General features: G+C 42.2%; 1 protein-coding gene across 7 annotated transcripts in view; it reads right to left on the reverse strand.

Annotated features, from left to right (window-relative positions):
- Nucleotides 1-19,494, reverse strand: part of CEMIP2 (cell migration inducing hyaluronidase 2) — a 79,891-nt gene extending 60,397 nt beyond the window's left edge. For 2 of the 7 annotated variants that reach the window (XM_032477821.1, XM_032477823.1), the window contains exon 1: nt 8,502-9,035. The gene's annotated coding sequence lies outside the window, so the exon portion shown is untranslated. Of the gene's footprint in view, nt 1-8,066; nt 8,164-8,501; nt 9,036-9,455; nt 9,593-9,624; nt 9,879-19,475 lie in introns of those variants that run through there. The other 5 variants (XM_014567787.2, XM_006194724.3, XM_032477825.1 and 2 more) reach the window with 5 other exon arrangements.
- Between the last annotated feature and the right edge of the window lie 233 nt (nt 19,495-19,727).

Consider the following 19,727-nt stretch of genomic DNA (forward strand, 5'->3'; position numbering starts at 1 on the left):
ATTCCCAAAGAATAGAATACCCTGACTTTTAAACAGGACAGTGCCTTCACACTGCCGCATTCACACAAGACACATTCTCCATTATTACCCAGCACTGATCACAGCCCGTCTTTCTGTTGTTTCTCTCTAACTCTTAAAATCAGAATGGGGCATTGTCACCTGCAAATGTCTGGCACATTCCCAGGAAATGCAAAGTTAGTTTACCTGCATTGATTCGGGTTCATTTTTACTAACCTGATCTACCCAGGCCAATGTTCAGAGGTAAAGGGGAAATGTACCAACTCTTAATTATAAACAGTTTCCTATGAAGTAAGGACAAGGGACCGAGACACTTTAATTCTACCTTCTTTCTCCACTTGGTCAATTTAGACACATATGATGAATGTTATACTCAAAAGTTAAGCTACTATTACATAGAAACCAGTATACACCTGACTTCTAGTTTGGTACCATGTGTTGTTCACATTATCTCCTCTCTCAAAAGGAAATAATTCTCCCAATATACACTCATTCTATTAAACTACAATGCAGAAAAATTATAAAAATTCTTCCAATGTATAGTCTTAAACACACTAAATGTACTTTAAGAAATGGTTTTTGCCACTAACCATGAGTTGGAGTAATTATAATTTAAAGTTAGAAGACATTTTTTTTCCTTCTTAGAAATTCACTTTTCAGTTAAGCTATATTCTCTTTGCTAGAAAACTATAGTCAGGAAAACAAAAATTAACTAAAAATACCAAGAGTTTGCTTATGTGGAAAGCAACAAAACACTATATGCTCATGGGTCTGTATTTAAGGAATTACGATTAGCAAAGTAGCTACAATTTCACTAAAGGGGATATAGCCTCAGCAAATTATACTGGAATCTCCTGTTAAAATATGGATCCCTCAAAACAAAAAGTCTTTATTTATAATATCTAATGCCCAAAGTAAAACAAGTGAACACTTTTCACTTTAAAATTAAATAAGTGATCTTTAAGAAATATTTTTAATTCATTCTTATATTCCTCTCATTTATGCAAGGTATAGGAGGCAGATGTCTGACTTTCCTGCCACCAAATATACTCATTAATCCTGTCTTTTTTCAAATCTGCTAGCATGGCCATGAAAAGCAATGCTTGACCCTAAAGCCAAGATGGATGATGGAGTGAAAAGGCTGGAGAACGTTATCACAGGCAACAAAAGAAAAGCAAAAGGAGTAAAAACACAGATTTGTCAACCAAGGTGAGCGAAAGGGTGACAATGAAGACTATCTAACACTCCTCACCCAGTCAAAAATAAAAGTTTAAAAAAGAGCAAAGTACATAGGCCTTTGGGTGGAAGTAAAGAACTAAAGGATAAACAAAACTGAAGAATGATTGTTGTTCAACTTGCAAAACTGGAGAGAGAAGGAGAGGGTCACTTTACCTACCAGTCCTCTGCTCTTCACTTCTGTTTCCTTTCTTCTGATTATTATTCCTCGGATTCCTTTTTCTCCTTAATTCTTTCTATTGAAAAGCTGTTCTCTTTTCTCCCCTCCCTCCCAAGGCCCCTTAGACCATCCCCCTTCGCCCTCGGTCCCCCACCTCCCATCCCCCACCGGCTGGGAGGACACAGCAGAGAGACTTCCAACCTGCTGACAGTGACGGATGGCTGTGCAGAAGCACACAATGGCAGACGCAGGCATGTCATCAGCCTTGCAGCTGGCCTTCGAAAGAACCAAAGCCTAAGTCTGACCTGAGGGGGGCTGATTTAATTAAGGTTATAGCACAGGGCAGAGCTGCCTGTGGGCTGCATTCTCTGCTGAGCGCCGGAGATAAAGCTTTAAAATACTTCTCAAGAAGGAGAATCCAAGAAAGTTATGTTGGTAGAATGTTGAAAGGTGGGGATAAAGAAAAGACAACAGATACATGTCTGATAAATAAGCATAGATGTACAGAAAGTTTATGATCTAGTGATACACAGACATCAAGAAGCAAAGACAGTAGGAAACATGTAACAAGTATATTCTGACATGCCTTTCCAACTATGAAATGTTCAAGATGAATAATGAGATGCTCAGACTGAAGTGATCCAGGGCTACTCGATCCACCATCAAAGCAAAGTTTCTATTAATGGCAGGGCCAGGATCAGAATCCAAATGTCCTATTTCTTTTACCCACAACACACAGTCTATTTTCAATACAACTTTAACTACTGAGAGAAAAGCCTTACCAAACAGGAAACACATTCAGGCTTGGACATCCCTTATGAGACATAGATTTTGCTAGAGGATGGGAACCCAGTTAATGCAAAATGTATACATGATCTCTACATCTCTGCCTTCAAAGAGCTCATGGCCTAGTGCTGGGGGGTCAAGAGATGACATGGGTGAACAAGTAATGACAATGCATGTTAGGGCACAGACACTGGGCTGGTATGTCTGAAGAGGTGACAGTCTGAGTTTACTAAATCCCAAACTTACCTATCCAAATATACCATCAGACTACTACTGATAACTTCCTTTGTACATGTGAACTAAAATCTACCACTGAACTCTGCCCCTAAAATGACAGCACATCATCCAGCAATAACCAATATGGGGAAAAACCAACAGACTCATGATATCTTTCTTATTCTCTGGAAGGCTGGCTGGTGGGTGTCACCTGTAGATAAGTTCCTGGCCAAAATACAAAAGAACCACCGTCCCTGTCCTCCTCGGGCTTGTGAAGACTAAGCCTACCAAAGGGACCATAATATACCTCCTCCACAACCTCCTCGACATCCATCAAACTCAAGGATACCAGAGTGTCGAAAGGCAGGACCCCCAGGGAATGAGAAATTACTCAGCACCGGAGCAGAGGTTGGTCTTTGCATGGCTGAACACGGACAGAACACCGCCAGCAGCAGCAGGACAGGCAAAAAGGAGCTAAGCCACAAGCACAAACAGGGAGCAAGAAGAAATACTTTGAGGCTAACGCCAAGATCGGACAACATGGTAACCAAGCAGCTGGGAAGTTATCCAGGAGCTGACCATAAATTGTAAAGGGTAGCCATATGGTAAAGACAGGCAGTGTCTAAATCAGCACAGGCACTTGGGAAAGTAGCAATTAAGTTTCATCAAAAGATGTCATTAACCATGCAGATAAGACAATTTATCTCTCATTTGGCCTTTTTAGCTATACCTTCATACACAGTCTACTTTTTACCAAATTACTAGCACTTCATCCTGTCTGCATCTGCCATTGGATGGCTGGAGAATGGCTATCACCAAGTACCTATTGAACAATTAAAGTGACATCTTTTGCATTAATGAAGTATAATATTTTTAAATCTTTATATAAAGTTGATTTTATAGCAGTGGCACTGGTGGTATTAAAAACAATGTTATGTGTGGTTTTTTTATCCACAATTTTTTAAAAAATGTCTCATTTTTCTCATTCCTTCTGAAACAGGAATCAGGTACTTGTCCTTGTGCTAAACTTAATCTTTCCGATCCCTAAAATGTTAATAATTAATTTTCCAACCTCATTGTATGTAAAAAAGCAAAAAAAAAATTTAATTCTTCAGGGAAGTGAGTCACCATTAGTGGTGTCTCCAAGTACAAGCCAATAACTAGGCAAGAGCCCCCAAACCAATAACAGTTTCACTCCGGAGAGACTTAGTAATCAGACATGACGAGGACATAGACTTTGTGATGAATATACATATGTTTTAAGATACTTGTATCGAACTTAAAGTCATTAAGGACAATTCTTTTCTGGGTGGCTCAACATGGATTGTTTTAAATTGCAATGCTTTCAGGCAACAATGTTCCAGTCACATTTCTGTGCAATGCTAAAGTCATTTTTTAAAATAAATTAAAGCTAAGACTACCACAAGCTCTCCTAGGCAAACTTCTCATAATATAAAATCTCATCAAATGTTGCCAAACTTTTACTTAAATTCCAAACTAAGATGGAGTCCCGATAAAATAAATGTTTATCACTTGTCATCATGTAATGAAAATAAATATCTTGTTACAAGTCTGGTTAGTCTAATAATAACAATTTCAGAGTAGATTTGCCCACTAGATCAAAGGACTGATTTGTTGGGAGATAGCAATTCTATAAGTCATACACAGCTTTGAGTCTGTTTCACTTTTTGTAAACAGACATTTTAATAGACCCTATGCTTCATACATCTTTGTATTATTCACAGCAACTTGCACAGTGCCTTGTACATCTTAGGAATGCAATAAAATATTTGCTGAACATACTTTCTGACAACTAGCATTAAAGGTTTCCCAAAGCAAGTACAAGGAAAGCAAAAGAACATGAAAACCTATTTTTAATATGCTTTTATCCTATGATTCACAACACAAATCTGTAACGTTTCCAGGAATTTGTTTCTTTTAAAAAAAATGTGTACTTCAACAATATTTTAAATTGCTATACTATTTATAGAAAATGCAAGTAAAGCTAACTTTATTTTTATACTTAGTTTCTTATTTGACAATTTATTACAAGTAGCTTCACCCCACTCTGTGTAGATTCTCCCAAATGAAAAAGGTAAAGTGTTTGCCTTATACTTGGGCGCAATGGGTTTCTAAGCCAAAATGCAAATTATTTCACTATTAAAACATTAAAATAACTAAATTGCTAACAAAACCAAACAGGAGCAAATCAGAGTATACTGGAGGGGAAAAAAATGCTGGCTGGAAATAGGGACAAAGGAGTTCTTGTCTCCGCTCAGCCATTAATTTACTACATGACCTTACCTAATTAGTTAGCCTCTCTGGGTCTCAACTTCCTCATTTTAATATTATTTTTGAGGCCCATTCAAACTGCATGCTAAGATTCAGCATGTGTAACTGTCCTGAAAAGTGATTTATAGTCCTACTGCCCTTCCCCCAAAAGTGACATTTAACATGGCGGTTTTAAATATCTGAGAATGAATTGCTATCAAAGGCAATCTATTAAAATGTCAGATGAGCTTAAATCCATTTCAAGCAGAGAATTAAGGCAAGTATATTAAAGCAAGTATTGCTTACAGATTCAAGTTTCACCTAGACAGCAGCTGTTGCTATTGAGAGCACAGCCTCTCTTTAACAGTGTAGTTGAAAATTACACCTCTTTACAAATGGAGAAAATTACTAAGGGTGATTTTCACGCTCTCAAAAATGCAGATGCATAGCTTTTTTTGTCCTTTCTCTTTTTTCCCCCCTATATTCATCTTGTTAGGATAGAGGAAAGGAGAAGGGCTATCCTGACTTGGGAGGCAGGGAGAAAAGTACAGGCAGGGAGACGTTACAGTACAGACCCAGACAAGCCCCTCTCAACTGATGTACTGTACTAGACAGCTCATCCTTCTAATTAGTGCTCACAATCCCAAAGTAATGGAAAGACTTCCTGTTGCTGAGATGAAGATGCCTGAACAAGTGACGTATACCATATGATAATAGCTAACTTAAAGTCTGAAGACTTGCACTCAAGATGGGATTCAGAACACTCTGGAAATGGCCAGTGAAATTGAAATCTGTGACTGAGACCAAATTAGACTAAGTTATGACTTGTATCTATTTATAGTTTTTAAAAAGAACATATTTTTAAAGTACCAAAACACACTAGCTTGTATGGTACTTTATCATATTACACAGCAAATTAAATTGAAGTTAATCCTCAAGAATTCTGTAAAGTCATTTTACAGATAAAGAAACAGTGTGTGAAGAATTAGGGGATTTGCCCAATTGCAAATTGTTAGCAATTGTCTGAGCCTTGTTTTAAACTCCATTCTGACTTCAAGTCCCCTAATCTTTACATTTCAAAATGGTACCTATGACATCAGTTTTCAGTCCCTACTGTTTTGTCTGATTTAGTAAATTTTATTTTTCACTAAATGGCTTCCTCCCCCACCACCATCCCCATTGCCCAATTTAATTCTGCTCTGGGTTCTCAAAGCATTCTATGCATAATTCTCCAAGCACACACTTTACTGGGACTTCTAATTGTTTATTTCCTTTTCTCCCTGGATAGACTTACTTCTTCAACAACAGAGATTGTTTTCTTTATAGGTAGAAGCCACCACACAGATTATCTTCACTCCCTGTGACCTCCCAAATTTTAACTACTCCATCCAACTCCCTCTCTGTTCCAAAAAGAACACTCCGCAAAGAGAGTGGGCAATCAGATTGCTTTCAGAGAGCCTGGCACACAGTAAGTGATTAATAATTGTAGGCTAAATGGATGGTGGGTAGGTGGATGATGCAATACTCACATTTTACAGTACTTTACAAGGTACACATTTACATACAGTGTCCCATATGAGTCTAAACTGAATTTGATAACGATCATTTAAATTTTTTCCTTCTAACATGTGATTCATAATTCTCAATTTCAGAAACTCGCCCAGAGGCACATAGCTAATTAAGTAGCAACTTTTCAACTTCAGAAATGGCCCATAAAACCACTGTACTCTCTTGCTTTGCTTTCTCTTCATTTCCAAGATAGATGGTTGAGAACAGGCTTGATTATGTCTATTAGAACATGAAGTGTCCTATTCAGATTTCCTATTGTGAAATCTGAGACTTGAAAATTTGTGGGTTTCAGGCCAGATCAAGAAAGGAGTGGGAAAGGGTATAGCTTAGTGGTAGAGTGCATGCTTAGCATGCACAAGGTCCTGGATTCAATACCCAGTACTTCCATTAAAATAAATTAGATAGATAGAAAGATAGATAGACAGACAGACCGACCCACCGACCAACCGACCTAATTACCTACTCCACAACAGACAAATAAAGGACCCTATTTAAAAAAAAAAAAAAAAAAAGACTACTCATACAATTATCTGTGACAAAGGAAATCTAAATAAGCACTATGTGAGAATTCACTCATTCAATTCCCCTGTCTACAGAGTGCCCGGTCTTTAGCTTGTTTGTCTCATTCATAGACTGTTAAAGTGGGACTGGTGATGGCTCTGAATTCATTTCTAACCTTACTTTTCTGTGCCTGTAAACACATTCAGATAAAACATCAGGTGAACTGAACTGAAAACCATGGACAAGACTCCCGGTTACACACACACACACACACACATACACACACACACACACACACACACATCCTGTAGTGCAGGTAAATAGAAAGCTGAGAGAAGTGATTTTAATGTAAAGAATAAAGCACCAGAAGGTGCTACCCAATGTTTATTAAGCAGAGGAAATGCACTATCTTCTGCTTTGCCCAGAAATGCAAACTCAAAAGAGTTTTTTGAATAGCTAATCAAAGGCACACAACCAAAGTATGATGCCCAGACCAATTCTGAAAATAGCAAGTTTTCTTCAAGGTGAAACAAACATTAATAGCTTCATTCTAGCCAACCAAAGAACCATAAAACAACGTTTTAAATGCATTTGTTTTTGAAACAAAGTCATTTCCAACAGGTATGTCTGGCTGCTTTGATTCAGGTCTCCCTCAGCTCAGGTGAAATCGCCCCTTCCCCACCTTCCTTTAAATTCTTCTCACTTTGTACTGGGAACAGCTCATGAAAATATCTGCACACGCTTAACACGTGAAATTATGCAACATCGCATCACATTGTCACATTGAAACAAGGAGAGGGAACACAGCCAGTGGCTCCTGTACGGAATAAAAGTTCTTAAAATTATTAAATCCTCTATCCTTAACCCCTACTGTTGATGAAAGGAGACATACATCAGAGTCTGTTTTCTAACCTAATGCAGAGACTTTAAGAGAGAGGTTTCCGCTCAAGGCAAGATGTGGTAGCACACATCAACCCTCAGCAGAGAGCATCCAGGGACATCAGAACCTTGGTTTTACTGCAAGGGGTGTAGCAACCAGCATTAACTGCAGCGGTTAGCGTTCCTCACAGAGCAGGACCCCCTTCTTATGCCAAGACCTCCCAATTCTGCAGAGGAAAGATGGAAGTGATGGGTCTTTCCCCAGCTTTAAAGAAAGCTGCACGAGATTTTAAAGCGTCGCCTTAACTAACAGAAATTGGGGAGACAGGCGGGGGACCCACGACCTCAGGCAAATAAAGAGGCAAAGGTCACTCCAAACGCGTAGGCGCGCGCACTTAAGCCGAAACTCTGCAATGCACATTCCACCAACCTTTCACTGTAGTCGGCTTCCTGTGGGGTTTATTCCCCCATACCAGCCCTCTCCAGAAAGTTTAAGGCTGTTCACACCGACTTTCAAAGGTCCATTGTTTCCTTTCCCGTAAAAGTAATGAAAAGTGAGAGGGAGAGAAAGAAATAAAGACATGGTTCCCAACTACCCTTTCTTACAGAGAGGACTTATGTAAAGAACTCCGGGGGAGTCTTGTTACTCCTAATCCAAAGAGGGGAAAGGCGGCACGCGGGGGGCGGGCGGGAGGGTGCTTCGGAGCGTGGGGGGAGCGGGAGGATGTTTTCCATTTCAGTAAAAATGGCCAAATTCCTGACTGCGGGGAGCTAGGAAGGTGCGAGGGTCCGCGTCCTCGCAGTGGCCCCCAGCAGGCAGCAAGGGGGGCGGGGCGGGGGGCGGGTGACCCCCGTCGCTTCTTACCTTCCCCTCCCAGGTTAGCGTCGGCTAATTCAGGTGCCTACACAGCGGTCCAAAGAGAAAGAGCCGAACTCCTGGCGTCCCCGGGTCCGGATCTTACCTCCATGGCCAGGGAGCCCTTCGAGCCTCAGCGCCCGCCGCCGCCGCTGCCGCCGCCGCCGCTGCTGCTTTTACGCAACTGGCAGCCACAGCTTATGCCTGGAGGTGAAACACTCTCCTCCCGGGAGTGACGCGCACTTCCCTTCGCCTCCGCCTCCTCCTCTTCCAGCCCTGAGCCTCGGGGGCAGGGGCCTCGGCTCGCTCTCTCCCGAGCAGCCGCTCCTCTTTCTCGGCTCCTTCCCCTCCGGGAGGAAGTGGAGGAGAATCGCGGCCCGGGAGGCGCCGGTCGGAGCGTCCCCGAAACAGTGGGAAGAAGGCGGCAGCACTGGGCAGAGCGGGGCGCCAGGAGTCGCGCTTGTCCCTGGTCGGCGGGCGCCGCGGCTCGCTAGGGTCGCGCTCAGCCTCCGCCGGCCAGACAAGCGGCCCGGCTCTGCAGGGCCGAGGGCTGCGAATTGGGCGGGCGAGCGGGTGAACGAGACGAAGAAGGCGGAGGAGAGGAGGAGCCTACGACTGGAGGAGGCGGTGGACGCTCAGGGCTCCTCCCGCCGCCTGGGCTCCCCGAGAGCTGCGGACGCCAGCATTCAGCGCCTCTCGCCGCTGCGGCAAGGAACAGCGCTCGACTGCACGGCCGCCGGGGCAGCGCCCCGCCCCCTCTACACACACACACACACGCACATGCACCCCGGATGCGGCTGCAAACTCCTACTAGTGCGGCGCCGAGCACACCTGGCTGACCCTGAGCCCGCGCCTCCATCACCTCGCTGCTGAGCCCGGCACTGCAGCCCCAAAACCCCCAGCAGAGCCTGACACCACACCCCCATCACTCCAAGGCTGAGCTAGACATTACACCTCCATCACCTTCCAGATGAGCCTGACTTCGCGCCCCAGCATCTCACAGCTGAGTTGGACATTGCCCCTTCATCGCTCCCAGCTGAACCAGACTTTGCGCCCCAGCGTCCCCAAAGAGACGTCCACAACTCCCGAGAATTTCCTGTGATTCTGGCCACCGCACCACGGGCGCCCCCACCTGGCCAATCCTTGGTGCTGGTTTCTTAGCCTTTTCCGAAGGACAGCCTGCTCCCAGACTCAGGACAGCTCCTCCTGCAGCACAGAGCGGTCCCAGCAACCCGCTGTCACGCCAGAATAAATATACCTACGTCTCCCCACACCCCCTGCCTACGGCACTCTGGAGTGGCTACCACTTGCAGGAGTGGCGCTGAAAGCCACTCCCCGGCCCATCCCAACGCTCCTGCACTCCAGCGTAACCGGAGCAGCCTCGCCGCCACCACGCCACCACCAGTGTTGGAGCTGCTCTCAACAGAGGAAAGCCTTGGCTCCCGCTGAGGGTGCGGCCCGGGATTGATCAGTCAGACCCACGAGGTCCCGGGCTAGTGACAGCAGCAGAACTGCCAAATCTGGGCTGCCGTCATCCGCCACTAAATTCGGAATTGGAAGTTTTCCCGCTGTGGAACTCTTTCAGTGAATACTGTACGGATAGGACTGTTCAGTTTTCAGAACTGCTCTTTTTTTTTCCCCCTTCATCCTTTTAATAAAAACTCTGTCATGTAACGATGACACACCCAGTAGGCAGGAAAGGGAATTCCCTATTTCGAGGGTTTTGGTTCAGTACTTTGTTGGAATCAATGTTTCTAAATCTTGGCTGATAAAATTCCCCTGGGGCACTTTGAAAATTTTGGATTCCCAGATCTAACACCACCCACTGAATTAGAGATGCCAGGAATATGCAAGTTTGAAGAACAGTGCTAGAGTGCATCCTGGAATTAAATAAAACCTTGCAAAGAGGCCTCTAAAAAAGCACCACAGTCTAGTACTGTGCTGAGACCTTAAAGAAACCACCCTGGGACTCTGGAAGCCACTGTCTCTTTTGAGAGATGAAGGTTCTTAAAATAAGCCAGATGATGACAAACTGGAGGGAACAAATGACTGTTTTAGTAGTCTGAATGTGAAATGGTCAGGACTATGCCTTGTAAGAACAGAACAGGAACTTAGAACCTGGAAATGTCCCTTTATATGGAAACAGGGCCTCTGCAGCTTTAATTAGGGATCTTGAGTTGAACAGATTATCCTGGGTTATCAGGGTGGCCCTACCTGCAATCACATGTATCCTTATAAAATGAAGGCAGGGAGGAAAAGGCAATGTGACCATGAAGGCAGGGACTGGAGTGATGTAGCCACAAGTCAAGGAATGCCAGCAGCCAGCAGAAGCTGGAAGAGGCAAGGAAGGGTTCCCCTTAGAGCCTCCAGAGGGAGAGCAGTGCTGCTCACACATTGATTTCAGACTTCTGTCCTCCAAGACCCTGAGAGAATAAATTCCTGTTGTCTTAAGTCACCAAATTTGTGGTAATGTGTTACAGCAACCACAGGAAAGAAATATACCCTGTGGCCTGTGCAGTGCCAACTTTACATAAAAATGCTCATTTTCTGAATCTTTATTACATGCCAGACACTTTGTTTAGAGTTGCACCAGCTCATTTAATCCTCTCAATAATTACTATTCCAATTAGAAATGAGGACACTAGGACTTAGACAGTTTAAGGAGACTACCAAGTTCACACAGCAAGAGTATATTGGAATAAAGTCTGCCAATAACTCAAGCATCAAAAATAACAATTAAAAATTCACATAAGCTATTTTAATGAAAGTTTTGGTTTTAAAGAGGTCTTACTTCTATAACCTGTATCTATTGCCAAAACCAAGGAAAATGGATATTGATAGTAGAGGAGGCTGTGCATGTGGGGGGAGGGCAGGGTATATAGGGGAACTCTCTGTACCATCTGCTTTTTTTTTTGTGAATTTAATAAATTTTTGTTCTTAGATATTTATCTGGAACATGAAAAACCAAAGGTCCTTAAAGCAAAAAGGCAAATAGTTTTGAAACTAACATGAAAGGAAGTTACAAAAGATACAGAACAAAGTGAGAAGTCACAGAATGGAACTGATATCATCACCGATTGGGTTCCCAGGGAAGCAGGCTCTGAGACAGAGTGGTGGGATGTTCATTAAGGAATGCCCATGGGGTCGACACCTGTGGAGGGAGGGACAGGAAGCAGGATGGAACAGGAAGTATCTGAGCTTCAATGTGAACCCAGCAACAGGCTCGGCCACTCTCCCCTAGAGGCCTTGCAGCTAGCATGACCCATCAGAGATATTGGGCCTAGATGCCTGGGACTTTAAATAGCCTCCTCCTGAACTAGTCATTGAATGTGGAGGATCCTGGGAAGTGCAACAACCTTGGCAAGATGACTCACCAGCTGAAGCAGTCCATGAGAGGGCCAGCTGTCAATAGCACTCAGCTGGGCAGCATGTCCTCCCTTGAAGACAGATTTGGCTGGCAAACTCCATGTTACCCACTCACACAGTATATAACACCCTCACCTGTCCTTTCCCTGTGAGGGAAAGCCCCAGGATGAGTGGAATGCTCAGATGGTGTTTTTTGATTCCTAGTGGTGGCAGTGCTCACAGTCTTGAGGCAGGATAGTACACTGGCTAAGACATGAGGCACTTTGGTCAGATTGCCTTGGTTAGAGTCAGAGTGCATAGCTCACTTGCTGTATAACTTTGAACAAGATGCCTCAATGCCTGCTTCTTAATTTAAAAATAGAAATAATAATCGTACCTAGCCCAGAGAGTCATTATGAGAAATATGGTTATGCTCTAAGGGGCTTAGCTGCACACCTCATAAGTGCTCAGCAAATTGTATTACTGGTGCCTCTGGTCATGTCTTTAGCCCTCCATGATTCGCTAAATTGGAATATTTTATCAGGTTACACTCACAATAACTTTTTTGGTGGGATAGGAAACTGAGTGCTCTTAGGATCCAGGTTGGGGGTGAAGGCCATGAGATACATACAATGAGCATTACCTAAAGGAAATGAGAACTTTCTTTTTAATGGTGAGAAACTGCAGCTGGACTCCCCACACGTCTTATTTCACAAACCTCTCTGGTTCTGTGTGTGCTTCCCTTTCCCTATCTCTCTGAAATGTCAGTTCTCCCATTCTGTCCCCTGGCTGGCCCAACCCTTTACCACACTTATCACTGTCCTTTGCATCTCCTGAGAACTGTTTCAAATGTCACCCTCTCTGTGCACATTCTACGGTCACCAGTCAGGGCCTCCCCTCAGCTCCGATGGCTCTGCACACATCTGCTACAGCTCTTACCACATTGCACTGTGATTAATAAAACAAATCTTAGCCCCAGCCATTCCCATCTTGCCCACTCCCTCACAGCTGGCAGACCGGGGACCTGAGAATGCCAAGATTCAAGATGGAACTTCATTTTTAAATCCTCAGGGCCTAGCACAGTAGTTGAGTGACACTGATTGCTGAGCAGGTGACAAGCAGTTCGAAAAGCCCTTTAAGAGAGGGTAGAGGACCAAATATCATGATTTGGAAAGAGTTTGTGCACCTCTGTGTTCAGCACTTAGAACCTCTGCTTGTTTTGCATTTTCCAGCTCCAAACCCTTTAAGATAGAACCTTGCTTGACTATCACCTACTCTTTTCCTTTCTGTTTTAGCCCAGGCTGGAGAAACTGATTCCTACCAACAGTGTTTCATTCTATGAGGGTGGGAGCAGGTCATTTTTAAATCATGTTTTTCTATTCATACTTCTTCCTGGTTACAGGTGACTAATGCTTCACTAGGAAGGTGTTGATGAGCTGTTTGCCATCCTCACATTAATTAAAAGTCTTAGAAGAACTTTTCCCCAGTGACCCAGCGCAATAACATTAAAGAATGTTAGTGTGAACGTTCTCTGCTGTGGTACAGCTGAGTGTCAACAAAACCATCTTTTCTTTATGTCCTTCCATCCAGCTAACCTCATTCTCACACTTCATCAGCTTGTTATGAGGACTGTATATATTTTCAGTTCAACTCTCTAGATACTTGCTTTAAAGTATGATGTAAGCAATTCTGATATAGCTAAAACTCTGACAGTCATTTCAAAGAAAGGAAAAAATTATTTATTTTACTTTAAGCCTCTAATTCTAAGTAGGAATTAATCATCTTTTGTTTCCCTTATTAAAAAATATGACCTTTACTCTGAAAAAAGTGAGATCCCATCCTGATTCCTATCCAACAGCTTCAAAATTTGCACAAAACCCTAAAAAGTTAGATACCTTTGGTATTTTTCTATTTTAAGGGCTTTTACAGCTATCTTTATATAAGTGATTTTTTTCTTTGATGCTGGCACCCAAACCCAAGAACCAGAAAGGACATTTCCCCAACTGAGGACATTTCACAACTGAGGACACTGTTCCTAAGAAAGGAAGTGAATAGCCTGAGGTCACCCAGCTAGAATGAAGCTGCTACTGTAAGAGTTGCTACTATTATTTTGGATTAAGATTTTCTTATACAATGCCTAAGATATATGCGGTGTTACCACCACTACCCTTTGTTTGCTGTATGAGGACTGCATGATACATGTAAACTGAAAAAATACACGAGAAATGTGGCATCTTTTCATTATATTCACATACAGATGTATCCTGATAGACTTTAAGTAATGAATTTGTATAAGAATTGAGAAAGCTGGCTATGGATATAGATTTTAATTTGAAATAATACCAATATCCTGAAATCATGCATTATCTCTCAGGTTTTATCCCTTCTTTCCTGTTCCTCCCTTCCTGGCAGCCAGCAAAGGAGCATAAACTCACTCTACTTTGAAAGATTAAAATTCTGTGAACTCTTCAAAGGAGCATAATTAGAAAGGAAAAGCAAGATTAGAAGCAACTTACCTGCATAAATTTATAGCTTAAAAAATATACTATATCAAAAGCTCTCTGCATTTTCCATAGTTATTATTAAAGACTAAATAAAGTACAAGAAAAAATAAATCCTTGTAGACTCAGGACCACCTGGATGACAGAAGTGCTCTTCAGGAAACTTGGGATCATCAGTGATTTGAAAATCCAGAGTTAACAACTTGCCAGAAACTACCCTAAGTCCAAATGAATTCCACAAATCCCTTTTGTGACATTTTTACAACTTCTCTAAAGAAATGAACACAAGTATTCATGTTCTTATAAGATCCCCTCCCACGATGACTCTGAACTTGGCCATGTGACTTGCTTTGGCCAATGCAACAATGGAAGAATGAAGTAAGTAGAAGCTTCAAAAGCCCTTGCACTAGTTGTTGGGGGTAGGGTGGGGGAAGAGGAATTTAAGATAATGTGGTCACAGAATACAGTGAACCCTAGAGCAACACAGGTTTGAACTCTGCAGATTTACATAAGCAGATTTTTTTTCAATAAGTACATGCTACAGTACTTCGTGATCCAAGGTTGGTTGAATCTACCGATATGGAACCTCAGGATACTGAGGGTTAACCGCAAAGTTAATACCAGGATTTTCAACTGCACGTAGGGTCAGTGCCCCCTAACCCCCAAGTTGTTAAAGGGTCAACTTAACACAGCAAGTGACAGTTAAGCTAAGATCTAAAGGATGTTAACCCTAAGAGAAGAAATTTCAGGAGGAGGATGAGTTATGATGGTGAAAAAGAAAAGACCAGAGTAGGTTTAGCCCTGAGGACCAGATAATCTAGGCTTGGAATGTTATGGACCCAGGAGAGACCAATTGCAAACTTTTTGCCCAATTTCTGCTTGGACTTGTCTTCTCCAGATACCAAATAAATCCAAAGAAGTCATAAAGGTCAAAGAATTTTCTGGACAGATGCTTCGCTTTATGTAGAAATGTAGAAAATTGCTTAGTTGAACATAAGCAACAGTTTGAAGACAGTCTGGCAGCTTTCACTTTTGTGTCTTTGGAATCCCTGAGCTGCCATGTAAAAATCTGGCTACCCTACTGGAGAAATTACACGGAGAGAGTGTTGTACGTTCACTTTCTCATTATACAGACAGACCATGTGTGAGGAGAGAAGACCAGAGATAATACGAAAGAGCGAGAAGACCCAGCCGTCTCAGAATCCCCGCTGAGGTCAGCCCCACGTGCCTCACTAAATAAATGCAGCCATATGGGCGAACACTGGCAAAAACAGCGGAGGAACTGCCCAGCTGAGCCCAATCCAGATTTCAGAATCTTGAGCAAATCAAATAGTTGTTATTTTAAGCCACTGAGCTTTTGTTATGCAATAATTAAAAATCTCAATCAGTGGTTCTTGACTGAGGGGGATTTTGTCCCCCATAGGATATTTGGCAATGTCTGGAAGCAATTTGGGTGTCACATTGGAGGGAGGGGTACTATGGGCATCTAGGGGACAGAGGCCAGGCCTGCTGCTAAACATCCTGCAATGTACAGGATAAAGAATTATCTGGCCCAAAATGTCAATTATGCCCAGTTGAGAAACTCTGACCTAAACAAAAGATATACACATTTATGATTTTGATAGGTAACTGTCAAACAGTATTTTATAGAGGTTATACCAACGTATTTTCCAAAGAGCAATGAATGAGAGTACTTATTTTCCTATCACCTCACCAGCAGTATATAAGATCAGATATATAAATAAAGACATAGAAATATGTACCAATCTTTGCCACAGGAAAAAAACAACTTTAACATTTATCTACTAATAACCAAGGATTAGTGTCTATTCACATATACAAGAGCCATTTGTAGCTCCTTTTCTGTGACTTGTCTGTTCATATCTTTTGCTCATTGTACTACTTGGCTGTTTTTCTTATTCTCATTAATTTGTAAAAGTTCTATATGCATTAAGGAAATTATCCTTTTGTTTGTAATTTGAGTTGAAACTATGGTTTCCCCATTTCTCAGGCTGATTTAGAGTGGTAAATAGCTAGAAACCATACTATACCATACAAGAAAACCATACTCAAGTGCAAAAACATGTTTGTAAGCCACAATTTGAACAAGCATAAGAAACTAATAAATAATGTATTGTGGAAAGAAAGGTACTATTTGCTGCCAAAAACCATACTGTGAGGTACAGGGGAAACCAGCACACGTGAGTAGGGGGCTGAATGGACAGGGTGCTGCAACTAGGGAAGAAGGAAGCCTCCTTTGAGACTAGACTGACAACCCGAGAGACTGAATTTCAAAATGTAGGCAATTATTTAAAACAGTAGATATCACCTTTTGGTCAGCCTCCAAGTTCAACCTCAGCTCCCCTTCACCTTCAGAACCATTCAACTCTCATCCCTCTCTCAGCCTCTCCTAATATAAAAATGGCTACCAAGCAGGGACCCTTAAACAAGGGTCTGGAGCCACAGTGTTTCAGATCTTCAGCAATTCCACTTACTAGCTGTTTGACTTTGGACAAGTTACTTAAGCTCTCTGTGCCTGTTTCTTTATCTGTAAAATGGCAATAATCACATACTCACTACAGAATTGTTATGACAGTAAGGGAGTTAATAGATGTGAATCATTTAGAGAGTACCTGGTACATATATGCAGTTAGAGTTATTTAATGCTAATAATACACACTAATTCACACACACACACTCTATTTCAGACAAGTAACATAATTCCTCAAAATTTCAGTCACCTATTATGTATAATTATCTTCATTTCACAAATAAGGAAACTGACATTCAGAGAAAGTATGTAAGACCCACTTTTTTCATCACCTTTAGGTCACTTGCCAATATTAAAGAAAGTAGTATCTTTTAGAAGGAAAGCTTGAAGGAAAAAAAATCTTAGTTACAGAGGCAACTGGAAAACCATCTTCAAATTATGAAGGGTTATTGTGAGGACCAGAAATTAACTTTGTTGTGTTGCTCCAGAAGGCAGAAGGGATATCAATAGGTAGAAAATCAAGGGATGCAGAATCTGGTTCAGTCTTATGAAAAACTCGCTATTTTTACTTTCCTTGTATCCCTAGTCCCTAGCTTGGTGCTTGGCAACAGCTCTCAGCTCTCAATAAACATTTGTTGAGTAAGTAAATAATAAGTAAAGTAAATAATAAGGGTTTATCCAAAATGAACAGGCTGCCTCAGGAGCACTCCATCCCGGCCATGTGTAAGAAAAGCTCACAGCTAAGAAGCTGATAGAGGGTTAGAATAAATGCCTATTTACATTTAATTATTCTATCTGAGTCTTCAGGAAGAAAAATGGTTCCAGTGAAAATGCAGAAAGAGAAGTTCCTCTCAGGACCACTGAAGAACTGACTTCTGACTTTAAAACTTTCTGTAGGACAGAAGGAACTAACTTCAAAAAGATTCATTGTCAAATGTTTCTCTACCTGGTGAGTCACTGTCTCTGTGGACACAGGTGACCAGAGGCAAGACTATACTACTAATATTTTAAACAGGTAAAATCAAGTAAAGGAGACTGTTGTAAGTAGCCTGCCTCAGCAAGAAAAAAGAAGAGGGAAAGAGTGGTTAGAACATATAAAGTATTAATGGAAATTAACAATAATACTTCCTGCCATTTGAGAACTTACTATGTGCCAACCAGTGTGAAAAAACCCCAAGTCTCAGTGTGAAAAAGACAGTTATCTTCCAATAATTAAAGATATTAGAGCCTAAGAGGCCCAAGTTCAAATTCTAACAGGAACATTTAATCGTTATTCAACTCCGGGCAAAGTTCCCAAATCCTCTGTGCTTCAGTTTGGTCACATGTAAATCAATAAAATGAGGATAATTTCACAGAGTTGCAACACAGTACATGCAAAAAATCTGCCACAGGGCCCAGTCTATTTTTGGCACTACCTTTCTTTCCCTTCCTCCCCCAACAATATAAGGAGCTGCATATGATGGATGGAATAGACCAAAGATTAAATGGTTTGCTTCATGAGCTATGGAGTTCTGCATCCCTGGAGGTGTTTACGCAGGGACTGCACAGGTACATTAAAATAGCAACACTTATATAATGCTTCCTGGGCAAGGACCAGCTGTGTGTGTTTCACAGACATAAATATAGGTGTGGATACAGATATATAGATATGGATATGGATTTGGAGACAGAGATAGAGATAAATTCTGCTAACCTTCATATAAAACCCTATGAGATAAATACTATTATTATCCACATTTTACAGATGAGGTAACTAAAACAGAGCAGCTAAGTAATCTGTGTGAGAATATACAACTAGTAGGTGCCAGAAATTTGAACCCAGGGAGATTTGCTCTTAACTGCTTTACTAACTATATATAAGCAATAGTATGAAGAACATTTGATTATTACGGGGTGGGTGCTGCCATCAATGATCTTGAGGTTCCTTCCAGCACAGAGATCCCATGAGCCCCTAATTTTAGTATGGTGTGAACAGCTAAAGGGTTTCAACCTGGTCAGACAAAAAAGGTTAAAACGCGAAGCAGTAGAGGGAGGCCCCCACGTGGTGTGGCCAAAGGCGCGGCACCTGTCTCCCAAACTCGGGAGCACACCACTCACTGTCGCTCTGAGAACACCTGGCTTTACGAGGCAGGGCAGTGAACCAGGGATGTTTCCCAAAGCCAGGCCCTAGGTGTCACCAGTGTGACAGGACAACCAGTCATCCCTCCATTCTTTTGCACTTTAATTCACACAGGAAATAACAGTCAGCAACTCCGTGGCTCCCGGCGCGCTGCGGGACGCTGACGCACGGAGGGCGGAAAGGGCGTGGGTGGGAGAGCCGGCTGTTGGCTCCTCTGCTGCGCCTCGCTTCCGCGCACCGGGCCACGTCTGGCAACCGCTTATACGGCTCAGGCTGTTTGGAGGGGCGCAGTGGGGAACCCACATTACGTATTTGAAACTTTGGCTTGAAAAGTTATCCCATGGATTTAGGCTTGGGGTTTGGAGTCTGAAGGGATAAGGGACCAGAAAGATTAATCGGTCATTACAGGACTGTTCTTCCTTTGTTCCCCTCTACCTGCAGCAGCATTTAGATTTAATGTCTCATGTTAATCCTCAAGTTAAAAAGTTATCCTGCTGGAGAGAATAATAATAGCAGTGCTGACTTACATTTGCATGCCACTGAACAGATGCTTTCACAAACACTGTCTTGTTTGATCCTCGTGACACACCTGTAGAATAAGCATGACAAGGATTATCATCCCAGTTAATGTAGATGAGAAATGTGAGGTTCAACGAAATGGTAAAAACTACTCAAAACAGTATTCAGTTTGTCTCTAAGAAATAAAAATATCTCCTGGTTTTTAATTAAATACTTTTGTATGATTAGCCTATATTGTATACAAAGACTCAGCCTTTTTC

Source organism: Camelus ferus, chromosome 4 (genome assembly GCF_009834535.1).
Source record: "Camelus ferus isolate YT-003-E chromosome 4, BCGSAC_Cfer_1.0, whole genome shotgun sequence".
NCBI lineage: Eukaryota > Metazoa > Chordata > Mammalia > Artiodactyla > Camelidae > Camelus > Camelus ferus.